The following is a 17,574-nucleotide window of genomic DNA, read 5'->3' as shown; positions in this document are numbered from 1 at the left end:
TTCATGCAATGATTTGATTTTATCTCCTCTCTTAGGATATCAATTATATTTCTTTTTAATATTTTTAGTGATTGCCATACAGCTCCCAATATATATGTTTAACTAATCTAAGCCTCCCTTTAAATAACACTAATGTGCTTCAAGTGTAGTGTAGCTACCTTATCATAGAATATTCTGAATTCCTCTCTCTCAGCTCTTATGACATTGTTATTCTTTTCACTTATTCATATGACATATCACTCAGTATATTGTTACTATTTTAAACAAAAGTTATATTTTAGATCACTTAAAAATGAAACAGATATTTTATTTTACCTTCATTTATTCCTTTTCCAACGGTCTACCTTTCTTTATATAAATCTGAGTTTTTCATCTTTATTATTTTTCTTCTGCTGAAGAATTCCTTTTAACATTTCTTGCAGGTCAAGTCTGTAAGTAATAAATTCTCTGTTTTTGTTTCTCTAGAGAGTTATTTTATCTCCTTCTCTTTAGAAGAATAATTTTGCTACATATAGAATTCCAGTTTTGTTTGTTTGGTTTTTTTTCCCCAACACTTTAAGTATTTCACTCCACTCTCTTCTTATTTGTGTGGCTTCTCATGAGAAGTCCACTGCAATTCTTGTTCTTGGGCCTTTATGGTAAGACATTTTATTTTGTTATTCAAGGTTTTCTCTGCCGTTGATTTTCTGCAGTTCGAATGTGATATGTCTACGTGTTTTTGTTTGTTGTTTTATTAATCCTCTGGGTTTCCTCCGAGCTTTCTTAGTCCGTAGTCTGGTGAATATCGTTAATGTGGGGAAGCTTTTGGCCATTATTTTTTCAAATATTTTTTCTGATTTCTTTTGTGCTCTTTTATTCTCCTTCTGGAACACCAATTACATACACGTAACAGGGCTTGAAATTTACCTACAGTCCTTGGAGACAACAAGGCCCTGAGTGAAATTGTGTAGTGTTTTTTAGTTTTGGGTTTCTCTTTTTTTTTGTTTTCCAGTCTCTACTTGTGTCCCATCTACCTATAAACAGAGGTCAAAATAATTTCATGGCTGCCCCTAGAGTCACATCCTGGGTGGGATAGCTCTCCCATGGAGGAGGGGTATAGCAACGTTAAAATGCAAAGAATTTGAACACAGGAAGGGGTAAAGAATGGATGTCAGGATTGCAGTCTATCACTGATCTACCCCATTCTTCTTGATAACACTGTCTTTGGAATCCACTAACATTTCAGTAATTTGGACTCATCGCTTTGTATGGGTGCTGTCATGAATGAACTCATGGCCTGATCTCAGTACGTCCTGTATCTCGCCCATCCATCTCTTGCTTTTCACTGTCAGTTTTTAGATGAAACCCAGAGTAGCCTTTAAAACTCTGAAAACAGCTTTATTTTATTTTCATCCTGATTTGATGATTTAGATGCATATATGATTTTACTTTGTAAATAATTTTCTCTTAGAATTCCAAGTGATTTTTCCATCTTCTTTCCATTTCTGAGTTCCTGATGAGAAGTATAATGACATTATTCTTTTCTCTGTGGAGATGAACTGGTTTTTTTTTCTTAAATTTCTTAGGCCATTTTCTGAAACTTGGAATTTTCAAATATCACTAAGATGCATTAAATGCAGGTTTCACTTTCTTGTCTTTTTTAAAAAATCTGTCCATTCATTTGTTTTAGCACCTACATTGAAAGACTTGATACTTTTCTTTTCAAAAACAATTGTGTTATTCTACAATTCCTCCCTTCATCCAATATTTCACCTCCTCAATTTTGGCCTCTATATCATTTTTCTCTCAATATTTTTATTTACTTGTCTTTTTATCCTATCCTAGTGCAGTATCACTGATATTTTTTCTTCTAACTAACTGCTCTACTGCTGTATTTTTTCTAATTATTAAGAGCTCTTTCTGTTATTCCATTTTTCCAATTGTTTCTTTTTTCTAGCATCCTTTTCTGCTTTGTAGGTAAAATATTATTGAATTTGAGGACACTATAATCTATTTTAAGAACATTATTATGATGTACTTTTTGAATTATCCTCTTAAATATTTCTTGATATTTTACACTAAATTATCTATTTTCTTTCCCCAATGTACTGTGATCTTAAATTGCCCATGCATTTTTAAAATGGGAGACTTCCTTAAATTTTCCTAAGTAGATGATTTTTTTTTTGCTCTTTTATATGTATATTTATTTTCCCAATAGTTGTCACTCTCAAGTAGGGAAATAAAATAATTAGAAACTCATTGTTGGATATTGATACTGCCATTTAACACATTTAGCACATTGCACTATAGGGTTCGTGGCAGGAGAAACTTATGGATGGAGTTTACCTAGGGCTACCGTAATCCATATCTCATTCTGGTGAGAATAATGCTTAGGTATTTTTTCCAGTTATAAAATCAAGCTCCTCTACATATGTGTTTAGGGATAGAGTTGGAGTAATTTTCGCATAGATAGGATTTAGCAATGCATTTCTAGCCTCCCTTTTACTTCCAGTCCTCACTACTTAATCACATTATGCTCACCTTTTCCCTATAGTTCTAATTGGCAAATCAGTTTCCTCCTCTTGGTCTAATTTATTCTGGACTCTGAACTCATTTATTCTGCCTTCGTGGTCAGCATCTTTTACCCTCAACTTATCTTTCAGACATGTGTTATTATCTTTTGTCTACCCTCATAATCTTTCATCCTTGTCCTATTAATCCTTTTAATATTTTAAAATTTAAATAAAATCTCAGAAGGAAGAGAAAATAAAAACATTCTGGATGTTGGCTGTGTAGAATTGGAATTCAATGTGATCCCACAGTTTTCAACGATTTATAGAGCTTGTTACTGCTTAAGGGTTTAATTGTTTAGTACAACTGCCATATTGGCATTGCCATCCATTTAACATGGCATTACATTTCTTTGCTTCACTCATCAGTGATTTTGAGCCACTGCCTAATTAGATACAAAGAATGTAACAGTAGGGTGCTGGGTTTTGTTTTCCCTGTTCAATAGGTGTTTATTAAATAACTACTCTGTTTGTAGCACAGTGTTCTAGCCAATGACATGCAAAAGCAATAGATAATATTAATTCATCATATATTTGTCCTAGGCACTAGGTAAAGCACTTTGCAACCAGCACTTCATTTTATATTCAAGCAACTCTTTTGAACTAGATAATATTATTATTTCTCTTTTTCACAAGAGGACTCTAACATTTACCCAGTTTGATTCACCTACAAATAACAAAGAAGAGTAAGGACCCTAGTTTGTCTGTCACCCAAGAATGTGTTGTTAGTTTAAAAATGTTTGAACTATGCTCTCAAATAGTATCTAGGCTAAAGAAAGAAACAGAAAAATGAACAACTAATCATTTAACATGAGTGATGTTTATTCTTCTCCCTTCCCAAATTTCTGCCCCTTTACTGATGGCCTTTTATTTCCTAAAGGAATAAAGATTAGTGTCAAGGCTCCCAAAAACAAATAGCGCTCGTGTTCGTTTGTTTTTTTATTTTAGTAAAGTTGCTCAGTTAGGACAGGCAGAGCCAGAGAGAAAGTCATCATGCATTATTTTATTGAAGATAGGTTTGCACATGAGTTTCAGCTCAGGAATTAGCAATTTTTCAAAAGAGAACACCATATTGCCACCAAAATGGGCTTCAATTTTTTGTGAAGTTAAGTTAAATATATAAAAATAGGAATTAATAGGGCAGATGGAGCATAACTCCCTCATTCACCCAAATTTCATTACATATGAATATTTCCAATCATTTCAGTACATGATAGTGAGATGAAGGTGTATTATCATACCAGGTATTTTGATGCATGCTGGGAAGAGGAAGAGTTGAAGTGATTGATATTTGAAGTAGAGCCAGTCAAAGAAGCCACAGTCCAGAACATTTGCAGGAGGTGTTTTTAAGACATACAGAAATAGAAGAAGAAAATATTTGAGCTGAGGTGCCAGCCTTTTTGGCCTGTCCCTATATCACAAATAAAACTTGCTAATCACTGCACCATGCTTGCCAACATAGAAACCTTTGTCACACTCCCAGGCTGGGCAGAGACCTGCTGCATAAGTGTGTCAACACAACTGCTGAAGAAATTTACATAGTTCCCCATGTTAAACTTTTTAAGTTTTGACTAATAAATATGAATGGACAAGGGAGAATTACCAGATATTTAAGGGACATAGAAGTACAAATTTAAAAATAAAACAACTCAAATGACACATGCAGAATAGCTTTCACAATGCAGAGAAAAATCAGGAAATATAAAATAATTTAAAAGAATTCAAATTAGTAGCTTCAGAAAGATTCATGAAGATATTGGATATATAAAAATGGAATAAGCTGTTATGAAAAGGAGAAAGGAGAAACTATGAACAAGTTCTTAGATATTGAAAATACGATTGCTTAAATAAAATATTTAATAGAAGGGCTAGAAGAAAAAAATCGAGGAAATCTCCCAACTGTAGAACAAAAAAAGAAATAGAGTTTAGTAATAAGAAGGAAACATTGAGAAACCTGAATCATTAATTTAGGAGGTTTAACATTTATATAAAAGGAATTTCAGAAAGGGAGAACAGAGGAAATGGAAAGGAGAAATTTATCAACGAAATGATAAAAGCAAATTTCCCAGAGGTAAGACACAAGCCTGGACTTGAAATTGTAAGAGCTCACCTAATGCCTACCAGAACAGATCAGACAAAAGATTTACAAAGGAAAATAAAATACTGTAACTTGAAAAAGCCTAGAAAATTACAGAATTATAGAAAATGTTCAAAACTTTTATGTATTTCATGTATTCATTTGTTCATCTATCATTAATGAATGACATACCTTGGCTATAAAATGATGAATAAAAGAGGAAAATCCTCTCTATATTGAATATTATGCTTTATTTTAAAAGCAAGAAATGCCTGTAAACAAAAATATAGTATACTTGCCTTAGAAGGCTAGGACTGCCATAAGAGAATCCCAAAGAGTTTAAACAACAGAAATTAATTATCTCACAGTTCTGGAGGTTGGAGTATCAAGATCAAGGTGTTGGCACCATTGCCTTCTGGTGAGGGCTCTCTTCCTGACTCCTGGATGGCTGCCTTCTCATTGTGTCCTCACATGGCCTTTTCGCTGTGTGCAAAATCCTAGCGTCTCCTTCTCTTCTTATATCAGGTCCCATTGGATCAGGGACCCACCCTTACAACCATATTTAAACGTAATTACCTTCTTAAAGGCTCTCTTTCCAAATTTAGTCCCATTGGGGGTTAGGCCTTCAACTTAAGACTTTGGGGGGAACACAATTCAGTCCATAACAGTAATATCAGTTTTGATGAAGCAAAATGGGATGGGGGAGAATGTGTTGGCAAACACTTTATGTAGAGTCAGTATTAAAACGCTCTACAGTGAGGGGAGATTTGAGTGGAAGTTTGGAGGAGGTGGGACAGATGAAGATATGAGGGCAAGAGTATTCTACACAGAAGAAGCAATAAGTGCAAAAGCCAGGGGAAGAATGAGCTTAATTGTTGGAAAAAGAGAAAGGGAGCAAGAAGGTTTAAAATGGTGGAGACGGAGAGTGGTAGTGATGTTGGTGGTTCTCCGGCCAGCAGTAACAAAGAAGGGACTTGTAGGCCAAGGTGAAGGATTTGTATTTTAGTTGACATATAATGGAGGAAACATTACACGACTTGGACTAGAAAGCATCATCATCTATGTTGTATTCTTTCAAAGTTCACTTTAGTTGCTTTATGAACAACAGACTATAGGGATGGAGTGAAAGTAAAGAGACTTGCAAGAAAATAATTTTAATAATTCATATGAGAGGACAAATATAGGATGCAAAGATAATTCAAGAAATAGAAGAGACTTAATTCTAATTAGTAGCTGCAGAGGGATTTGGGACCATATTGTATCCATCGAAGAAAATTTTAAAAACCCCACAATTAAAAGCAGCAATGAGAGGCTGAAAAATAATTCTTGGAAATTGAAAATACGGCTAACTAAATACATCCTCCACTGTTGCAACAGAAAGAGAAAAGACACTGGGGAAGGCATATGGACTTTACCATGATGCAGAAATGACTATCACATTTCTCCTTTGGAAGGGAAGGGTAAGCATCATGTACTAGTCTCTGTTCCAGAAATATACCATGTCCTTCTGGTTAGATGTAGAAAAGTTCATTGTAAGACCAAGGAACTTTACCCACCTCTATTTATTCATTTTGTTTCATTGCAGATAAATCCTTTTGTTCTTGTTTTGTTTGGTTTAGTTTGGTCAATCTGTCTGGCCCAGGTTTATTTACTAGATTGAGCAAGCATAGATTCCTTTTTACCTAGATTCATTTTGACAAGGTTTTGGGATTTTAAAAATTTTGTTGAATGGTGATTCATGTCCTTGAAAATCTTAGCTTATTGCCTGTTGATTTTGCTTTTGGAAAATCTGTTTGTTAACAGACAAATTCAGAAATATTACTAGGTCATTCTAGTCAAATACCCAGGTCTGCTTAAGAGGAGTGTGAAGACTAGGCTACTTTTTCATGACATCATCTCTTAACAATTCTTGAGTATTCTGTCAGCTCATTTTACTACTTCTCAGTTTATTCCTAAAGTACTAAGTAGTAATTTGGAAAACGTGTTTTTTTACACAGGGAGCTTTCAGACTCAGTGAAGTGTGTTACAATTATAAATAGATAACCAGGGCTATATATGGGTCTGAGGCTACATCAAAAATTGTTTTACAACTTTAGAGTTTCCCAAACTTTTGAAATTTTAAGGTGAAGATTCTAAGTCATTCTTTAGATTAGAGACCAGCATACTGAGACCAGAATAATGTGGAAGGGTGGAATCAAAGCATCATAAGAGTTTGGATTTTCTTTAGAAGAACTTCTCTAAACCTAAGCAAGTTATTCTCCATAAAATTTCTGTCCTTTATGATAATGGCCCTCCATTTCTACCATGACACAATAGATTCTCTCTTTCTCTCTAATAGAAAAACCTTCCTACACATACATAAACTAATTATTATGATAATAATGACATTGAAAGAGAGTCTGCCTTCCTTGAACATGAACATACTCAAAGCAGAGAGAAAAAGTAAGTTTTTTCCCTTGGAATACTTCTTTCCACTTGGACAAAGAAGAGCTTAAGCTGGCTGTCTCTGAAGCTTCAAATGTTAACACACACATTTCAGCCTGCTGATCACCCATCATTTTTAGCATTAGCAATAGCAATAGAGTATTTGATGTTAAGGACAGCTAATATGGCTTAATTTCTTAAATTATAATTGCAGTCAGCTTCTCTCAGATTGTATACAATTATATAGAACCTTCCAGAAATCTTTGGGTTAACACGCTTTACGATTTGTTTACAGACAGGAAACAGTTTTGCCTGATCGTCTTAATTAGACCAGTTACATTTCACTTTTGGGCTGTATCGTGTTATTTGTATCAGAGCAACTTCATACCCCTATATCCCAGTCTGTTGATATTCCTTCTAATATCCCATGTTATCACTTTGGGGAAGTCTAAATAGAAGACTCCAGAGTCCCCTCCCCATGGCAAAAGAGAGAAGACTGTCCCTGACTAGATGTAGACAATATAGAAAAGTCCAAAGCATAATAAGACTTGATACATAATGTAAAGTAATGAGATAGAATTCAAAGATTAAGAATGTCCAGAGGCTAATTTTGTTCAGAGGGGCACACTTACTGGATGTCTGAGATAAGAATCGGAAAAAAAAAAAAATCTCAGAAAGGTGAAACAAAATTGGAGGAGGAATATCACATAGTTAATTCCAACTTCAAAATTCTGGAAACAAGTGTCATTTAGAGGGAAAAAAAGTTCCCAGTGATTTAAGAAGTGGTTGGTTGTGGCAAGATGGCTTTAAAATTTGAAAATGATTTCTTTTCCTTTTCTCAAAGTATATTCATTATCAAGACATGACATTTATATTAGGAAATGCACAAAACGCTGCCAACATATTTACAACATGGCAGTACCAATATTTACTACCAGCAGGAGTTTATGAGAGTTCAGATTTCTCATTTGTTAGTTGTTTTTTTTTTTTTCAATTTTCGTCATTCTAGTAGTTGTGCAGTCATATTTCATTTGAGGATGAGTTTGCATTTTCCTAATACCTAATGATTCTGAGCACCTTTTGTATTTTCATTGGCCATTTGGATTTTTTATTTGGTGAAGGTCATGTTCAATTTTTTGGCTTATTTCTTATTGTATCATGTCTTTTTCTTACATATTTGTAGGAGGTCTCTATACATTCTGTATGTAAGAAAGTATAATTTATTAATACGTTCCTTTATCTTTTATTTATGTTTTGTGCTCTTTTTAAATGAATCTTACCCCACCCCAGTTTACAAGGATAATGTATGTCTTGTTCTAGAAGATTTATTGCTTTAGCTTTTGCATTTAGGTCTAAAATCTGCTTGGATTTTTTGTTTGGTTTAAGTATAGATCAAAATTAATTAATTAATTTATTATTCATTTGGTTGTTTTCCCATCAGAATGTATAATCAAACTTACATCATTTATTTCAAAGTCTATTTAGTTTTTCCACCTGGGCCCCTTCTCTTTGGTAGAATTGGACCATATGTTTACTTCCCCAGCACCACAGAACTGTGAAAAATACTGCTTAAGTTTCTGCTTTCTGCTTAGCCTCTGGGTTTCCTGCTCATGACCTTAACTCTCATGATGCTCTTTAGTTTAAACTATTAAGTCTTCTTTGGGTAAAACAACCAGTCTCAGCAGCATACATTTCCCAAGTACAATTGAACCTTGATTAAGAGTGCTGGGATATTTGATGCCCACTGAAATCTGGGGGAAAATGTCAATGAGCTTAATATGTGAATATTATATATAAAATGAAGCTACATTTATTTGCAATTTAACCTTTTTCTTAATTAAACTCATTCAATTTGATAGCTCTCAAATTAAAAAAAAAAGTCTAAAAATATGTCATTAATGGTAACCTTAATGCCAGTAATTACTCAGTTTTAACAAATCCAGAAAAGCAATAAGTAGTACAAAAATTATGAGTCCAAAACTATGTTTAAAAGTTACTTTTTGGTATGGTCTGAATTTTTTTGTCCTCCTTAAATTATTATGTTGAAACCCTAACCCTCAAAGTAGATGTATTAGGAGATGGGGGCCTTTGGGATATATTTAGTTTGTAAGAGCAAAGACTTCATGAATGGAATTAGTGCCTTTGTAAAAGAAGCTCAAGAGAGGTCCCTTCCCCCTTCCACCATGTTAGGACACAACAAGACGGTGACCGCTATGAACTAGGAAGTGGGCCTTCACCAGAACACAGCCATGTTGATAGATCATTCCCTAATCTTTGGACTGTACAGCTAGGGCTGTGGACTTCAGACATTCTCCAGATTGTGCTTTCTCTGAGTCACATTAGCTCTTATACACATAAGTATACAGAGATCCAAGGCTAGAGATGGTGAAATAAGACTAAAGTTTTAAAAATAGTAAATATGTTTTTTGTCTCTAATCTTCTGTCTTCTGGATTCTGATTTTTGATTGCTGTGTTTTCTCTCATTAATCCTGCTTGAGGTTCATAATGTGTCTGTTATCTGTAGCATGATGTCTTTTATCAATTTTAGAAATTTCTCAGATATTGATTCTTCCTCATTATCTCTCTCTTATCATTAAGTTTCAATAACATATCTTAAATTTCTTCATCTCATATCCCCTATGTTTTTTGTCCTTTCCTATATGTTTCCCATCCATTATTTCCTTCTGACCCCTCTCCAATTTGCCAACTTTCTTATATCTACTTATCCCACTGAGATTTTAATTTCAGGTTTTATATATTTAGTTCTAGAATGTTTTGTGTTTAAAATTTATTTTTCAATGGATTGTCATTACAATTATTGATGTTACATAATTAGTCAAAACCATTTGAACATATTATAAGTATTGGTAGTTACTAAAAATGAAAAAATAATTATAACAGCAATTCTTTTTTTTTTTACACTTTTCTTTCTTCTTTTTTTCTTTTTACTTCTTTATTGGAGTATAACTGCTTTACAATGTTGAGTTAATTTCTGCTGTATAACAAAGTGAATCAGCAATAAGTATGCATATATCCCCATATCCCCTCCCTCTTGCATCTCCCTCAAACCCTCCTTATCCCACCCCTGTACGTGGTCACAAAGCACCAAGCTGATCTCCCTGTGCTATGTGGCTGCTTTCCACTAGCTATCTATTTTATATTTGGTAATGTGTATATGTCAATGCAACTCTCTCACTTCATCCATTCTTACCCTTCCCCATCCCCGTGTACTCAAGTGCAATATCATTCTCTACGTCTGTGTCTTTATTTCTGTCCTGCCCCTAGGTTCTTCAGAACCATTTTTTCCTTTTTTTTTTTTTTACATTCCATATACATGTGTTAGCATACAGTATCCGTTTTTCTCTTTCTGACTTACTTCACTCTGTATGACAGACTCTAGGTCTATTCACCTCACTACAAATAACTCAATTACATTTCTCTTTATGGCTGAGTAATATTGCACTGTATATATGTGCCATATTTCCATTCATCTGTCGATGGATGCTTAGGTTGCTTCCATATCTTGGCTATTGTAAATAGTGCCACAGTAAACATGGTGGTACATGTCTCTTTTAGAATTATGGTTGTTTCAGGGTATATGTCCAGTAGGGGGATTGCTGGGTCATATGGTAGTTCTATTTTCAGTTTTTTAAGGAACCTCCATACTGTTCTCCATAGTGGCTGCATCAATTTACATTCCCACCAACAGTGCAAGAGGGTTCCCTTTTCTCCGTACCCTCTCCAGCATTTTTTGTTTGTAGATTTTTTGATGATGGCCATTCTAACCTGTGTGAGGTGATATCTCATTGTAGTTTTGATTTGCATTTCTCTAATGATTAATGATGTTGAGCATCCTTTTATGTGTTTGTTGGCCATCTGTATATCGTCTTTAGAGAAATGTCTATTTAGGTCTTCTGCCCATTCTTGGGTTGGGTTGCTTCTTTTATTGATATTGAGCTGCATGAGCTGCTCGTAAATTTTGGAGATTAATCCTTTGTCAGTTGCTTCATTTGCAAATATTTTCTCCCATTCCGAGGGTTGTCTTTTGGTCTTGTTTATGGTTTCCTTTGCTGTGCAAAAGCTTTTAAGTTTCATTAGGTCCCATTTGTATATTTTTGTTTTTAATTCCATTTCTCTAGGAGGTGGGTCAAAAAGGATCTTGCTGTGATTTACGTCATAGAGTGTCCTGCCTATTTTTTCCTCTAAGAGTTTTATGGTTTCTGGCCTTACATTTAGGTCTTTAGTCCATTTTGAGTTTATTTTTGTGTATGGCGTTAGAAATGTTCTAATTTCATTCTTTTACATGTAGCTGTCCAGTTTTCCCAGCACCACTTATTGAAGAGGCTGTCTTTTCTCCATTGTACATTCTTGCCTCCTTTGTCATAAATTAGGTGACCATATGTGCATGGGTTTATCTCTGGGCTTTCTATCCTGTACTACTGATCTATATTTCTGTTTTTGTGCGAGTACCATACTGTCTTGATTACTATAGCTTTGTAGTATAGTTTGAAGACTGGGAGCCTGATTCCTCCAGCTCCGTTTTTCTTTCTCAAGATTGCTTTGGCTATTCGGGGTCTTTTGTGTTTCCATACAAATTGTGAAGTTTTTTGTTCTAGTTCTGTGAAAAATGCCAGTGGTAGTTTGATAGGGATTGCATTGAAGCTGTAGATTGTTTTGGGTAGTACAGTCATTTTCACAAAGTTGATTCTTCCAATCCAAGAACATGGTATATCTCTCCATCTGTTTGTATCATCTTTAATTTCTTTCATCAGTGTCTTACAGTTTTCTGCATACAGGTCTTTTGTCTCGTTAAGTAGGTTTATTCCTGGATATTTTATTCTTTTTGTGACAATGGTAAATGGGAGTGTTTCCTTAATTTCTCTTTCAGATTTTTCATCATTAGTGTATAGGAAGGCAAGAGATTTCTGTGCATTAACTTTGTATCCCGCTACTTTACCAAATTCATTGATTGGCTCTAGTAGTTTTCTGGTAGCATCTTTAGGATTCTCTATGTATAGTATCATGTCATCTGCAAACAGTGACAGCTTTACTTCTTCTTTTCTGATTTGGATTCCTTTTATTTCTTTTTCTTCTCTGATTGCTGTGGCTAAAACTTCCAAAACTATGTTGAATAATAGTGGTGAGAGTGGGCAACCTTGTCTTGTTCCTGATCTTAGAGGAAATGATTTCAGTTTTTCACCATTGAGAATGATTCTGGGTGGTGGGTTTGTCATATATGGTCTTTATTATGTTGAGGTAAGTTCCCTCTATGCCTACTTTCTGGAGAGTTTTTATCATAAATGGGTGTTGTAGTTTCTCAAAAGCTTTTTCTGCATCTATTGAGATGATCATATGGTTCTTATCCTTCAATTTGTTAATATGGTGTATTACATTGATTGATTTGCATATATTGAATAATCCTTGCTTTCCTGGGATAAACCCCACTTGATCATGATATATGTTACTTTTAATGTGCTGTTGGATTCTATTTGCTAGGGTTCCATTAAGATTTTTGCATCTATGTTCATCAGTGATATTGGCCTGTGGTTTTCTTTTTTTGTGACCTCTTTGTCTGTTTTTACTATCAGGGTAATCGTGGCCTCGTAGAATGAGTTTGGGAGTGTTCCTCCCTCTGCTATATTTGGAAGAGTTTGAGAAAGATAGGTGTTATCTCTTCTCTAAATGTTTGATAGAATTTGCCTGTGAAGCCCTCTATTCCTGGGCTTTTATTTGTGGGAAGATTTTTAATCATATTTTCAATTTCAGTGCTTGTGATTGGTCTGTTCATATTTTCTATTTCTTCCTGGTTCAGTCTCGGGGGGTTTTACTTTTCTAAGAATTTGTCCATTTCTTCCAGGTTGCCCATTTTATTGGCATATAGTTGCTTGTAGTAATCTCTCATGATCCTTTGTATTTCTGTAACGTCAGTTGTTACTTCTCCTTTTTCATTTCGAAGTCTGTTGATTTGAGCCTTCTCCCTTTTGTTCTTGATGAGTCTGGCTAGTGGTTTATCAATTTTGTTTATCTTCTCAAAGAACCACCTTTTAGTTTTATTGATCTTTGCTATTGTTTGCTTCTTTTTCATTTATTTCTGATCTCATCTGTATGATTTCTTTCCTTTTGCTAACTTTGTGGGTGTTTTGTTTTTCTTTCTCTAACTGCTTTAGGTGTAAGTTTAGGTTGTTTATTTGAGATTTTTCTTATTTCTTTAGGTAGAATTGTATTGCTATAAGCTTTCCTCTTAGAACTGCTTTTGCTGCATCCCATGGGTTTTAGGTTGTCGTGTTTTCATTGTCATTTGTGTCTAGCTATCTTTTGATTTCCTCTTTGATTTCTTCAGTGATCTCTTGGTTATTCAGTAGCATATTTTTTGGCCTCCATGTGTTTGTATTTTTAACAGTTTTTTTTTCTGTAATTGATATCTAGTCTCATAGCATTGTGGTCGGAAAAGATACTTGATACAATTTCAGTTTTCTTAAATTTACCGAGGTTTCATATGTGACCCAAGATATGATCTATCCTCGAGAATGCTCCATTAGCACTTGAGAAGAAAGCGTATTCTGCTGTTTTGGGATGGAATGTCCTATAAATATCAATTAAGTTCATCTTGTTTAGTGTATCATTTAAAGCTTGTGTTTCCTTATTTGTTTTCATTGTGGATGATCTGTCCATTGGTGAAAGTGAGGTGTCAAAATCCCCTACTATGATTGTGTTACTGTCGATTTCCCCCTTTATGGCTGTTAGCATTTGCCTTATGTATTGAGGTGCTCCTATGTTCGCTGCATAAAAGTTTACAATTTTTATATCTTCTTCTTGGATTGATCCCTTGATCATTATGTAGTGTCCTTCTTTGTCTCTTGTAATAGTGTTTGTTTTAAAGTCTATTTTGTCTGATATGAGAATTGCTAGTTCAGCTTTCTTTTGATTTCCATTTGTATGGAATATCTTTTTCCATCCCCTCACTTCCAGTCTGTATATGTCCCTAGGTCTGAAGTGGGTCTCTTGTAGTCAGCATATATACAAGTCTTATTTTTGTTTCCATTCAGTCAGGCTTTGGTTGGAGCATTTAATCCATTTACATTTAAGGTAATTATTGATATGTATGTGCCTATTACCATTTTCTTAATTGTATTGAGTTTGTTGTTGTAGGTCTTTTCCTTCTCTGGGTTTCCTGCCTAGAGAAGTTCTTTTAGCATTTGTTGTAAGGCTGGTTTTGTGGTGCAGAATTCTCTTAGCTTTTGCTTGTCTGTAAAGGTTTTAATTTTTCCATCGACTCTGAATGAGATCCTTGCTGGGTAGAGTAATCTTGGTTGTAGGTTTTTCCCTTTCATCACTTTAAATATGTCCTGCCACTCCCTTCTGGCTTGCAGAGTTTCTGCTGAAAGATCAGCTGTTAACTTTATAGGGATTCCTTTTTATGTTATTTGCTGCTTTTCCCTTGCTGCTTTTAATATTTATTCTTTGTATTTAATTTTTTTTTTTTTTTTTTGGTACGCGGGCCTCTCACTGTTGTGGTGTCTCCCGTTGTGGAGCACAGGCTCCGGACGCACAGGCTCAGCAGCTGTGGCTCATGGGCACAGCTGCTCCATGGCATGTGGGATCTTCCTGGTCCAGGGCATGAACCCGTGTCCCCTGCATTGGCAGGCGGACTCTCAACCACTGTGCCACCAGGGAAGCCCCTGTATTTAATTTTTGATAGTTTGTGTCTTGGCGTGTTTCTCCTGGTATTTATCCTGTGTGGGGCTCTCTGTGCCTCCTGGACTTGACTATTTCCTTTCCCATGTTAGGGAAATTTTCAACTATAATCTCTTCAAATATTTTCTCAGACCCTTTATTTTTCTGTTCTTCTTCTGGGACCCCTATAATTTGAATGTCCGTATGCTTAACGTTGTGCCAGAGGTCTCTGAGACTGTCCTCAATTCTTTTCATCCTTTCTTCTTTATTCTGCTCTGCGGTAGTTATTTCCACTATTTGTCTTCCAGGTAACTTATCCATTCTTCTGCCTCAGTTATTCTGCTATTGATCCCTTCTAGAGAATTTTTAATTTCATTTATTGTGTTGTTCATCATTGTTTGTTTGCTCTTTAGTTCTTCTTGGTCCTTGTTAAACTTTTCTTGTATTTTCTCCATTCTATTTCCAAGACTTTGGATCGTGTTTACTCTCATTACTCTGAATTCTTTTTCAGGTAGACTGCCTTTTTCTTCTTCATTTGTTTTGTCTGGTGGGTTTTTACTTTGCTGGTTCATCTGCTGCATATTACTCTGTCTTCCCATTTTGCTTAACTTACTATGTTTGGGGTTTGTTTTTCACAGGCTGCAGGTTCGTAGTTCCCGTTGTTTTTGGTGTCTGCCCCCGGTGGGCAAGGTTAGTTCAGGGGCTAGTGTAGGCTTCCTGGTGGAGGGTACTGGTGCCTGTATTCTGTTGGATTAGTCTGGATCTTGTCTTTGTGGTGGACAGGGCCACATCCAGTGGTGTGTTTTGGGGTGTCTGTGACCTTATTATGATTTCAGGCAGCCTCTCTGCTAATGGGTTGTGTTGTGTTCCTGTCTTGCTAGTTTTTTGGCTTAGGGTGTCCAGCACTGGAGCTTTGCTGGCTGTTGAGTGGAGCTGGGTCTGAGCATTGAGATGGCAATCTCCGCAAGAGCTCTTGCCAGTTGATATTACATGGGGTAGAGTTCTCTGGTGGTCCAATGTGTTGAACTCAGCTTTCCCACCTCAGAGGCTCAAGCCTGATACCAGGCCTGTCAGCCAGATGGCTCAGAAGAAGAGGGAGAAAAAAGTAAAGATAAATATATAAATAAATAAAATTTTAAAAAATAATTAAAATTTAAAAAATAAGTATTAAAATAAAAAAAAATTTTTTTAAGTAATAAAACATAGAAGAGAGCAACCAAACCAATAAACAAATCCACCAATGATATCAAGCGCTGAAAACTATACTAAGATAAACATAAAAATCAGAAACAAGTCACTCGCAGACAGCAAACCCCAAGTCTACAGTTGCTTCCAAATTCCACCGCCTCAATTTTGGGATGATTCATCGTCTATTAAGGTATTCCAGAGTTGCAGGGTACGTCAAATTCATTGTGGGGATTTAATCCGCTGCTCCTGAAGCTGTACGAAGAAATTTCTCTTTCTCTTCTTTGTTCACACAGCTCCTGGGGTTCAGCTTTGGTTTTGGCCCCACCTGTGCATATAGGTCCTCTGAGGGTGTCTTTTCTCCAACCAGACAGGAGGGGGTTAAAGGAGCGGCTGATTAGGAGGCTCTGGCTCACTCAAGCCAGGGGGATGGAGGGGTACGGAATGCGGGCCGAGCCTGCTGCGGCAGAGGCCAGCGTGACATTGCAACAGCCTGGGGTGCGCCATGTGTTCTCCTGGGGAATTTGTCCCTGGATCACAGGACCCTGGCAGTGGCAGGCTGCACAGGCTCCCAGCGGGGGAGGGGCAAGTTGTGGATAGTGACCTGTGCTTGCACGCAGGCTTCTTGGTGGCTGCAGCAGCAGACTTAGCGTTTCATGCCTGTCTGTTGTGTCTGCGCTGATAGCCGTGGTCAAGTCCATCTCTGGAGCTCGTTTAGGCAGTGCTCTGCCTTCTGTGGGCAGAAAGGGAAGGAATCCCCTCTCCTCGTACACCCTGAAACAATGGTCTCTTGACTCTTAGGCAGTTCCAGACCTTTTCCCGGACTCCCTCCTGGCTAGCTATGGTGCACTAGCCCCCTTCAGGCTGTGTTCACGCAGCCAACCCCAGTCCTCTCCCTGGGATCTGACCTCTGAAGCTGGAGCCTCAGCTCCCAGCCCCCGCCCGCCCTGGCGGGTGAGCAGACAAGCCTCTCATGCTGGTGAGTGCGGGTCGGCACCGATCCTCTGTGCGGGAATCTCTCCGCTTTGCCTTCTGCATCCCTGTTGCTGTGCTCTCCTCCGCGGCTCCGAAGTTTACCCCCTGCCCACCCCCTGTCCCCGCCCACGAAAGGGGCTTCCTAGTGTGTGGAAACTTTCCCTCCTTCACAGCTCCCTTCCAGAGGTGCAGGTCCCGTCCCTATTCTTTTGTCTCTGTTTTTTCTTTTGCCCTATCCAGGTACATGGGGAGTTTTTTGCCTTTTGGGAGGTCTGAGGTCTTCTGCCAGCGTTCAGTAGGTGTTCTGTAGGAGTTGTTCCACTGTAGATGTATTTCTGATGTATTTGTGGGGAGGAAGGTGATCTCCACGTCTCACTCGTTTACCATCTTGAAGCACCCCGATAGCAGCAACTCTTAATAAGATGTGAGAGCTTTGTATCTTTGTTAAAAGAAATTTTACTGACATCAGTTTTTTGAATTGTTCCATGTTTTGGTGCCTTGGATATTTTTACATCTGGGTGCAGAGCACCATGGTAATATACCTGTTTTCTTCTGGGAGAAACAGTGTTACACACAAATTGACATTATAAGAGTCTATGTGGATGACAAGGTCTGAATATTGATTTGTTTAAAAGTATGTGTGTTTACACTAATATCAGGATATTTTCCTACCCAGTTTTAAGACCAATG

The sequence above is a fragment of the Orcinus orca genome, chromosome 3 (assembly GCF_937001465.1).
Source record: "Orcinus orca chromosome 3, mOrcOrc1.1, whole genome shotgun sequence".
Taxonomy (NCBI): domain Eukaryota; kingdom Metazoa; phylum Chordata; class Mammalia; order Artiodactyla; family Delphinidae; genus Orcinus; species Orcinus orca.
The sequence above is the reverse complement of the archived record's forward strand: the minus strand, read 5'-3'. Positions refer to the sequence as shown.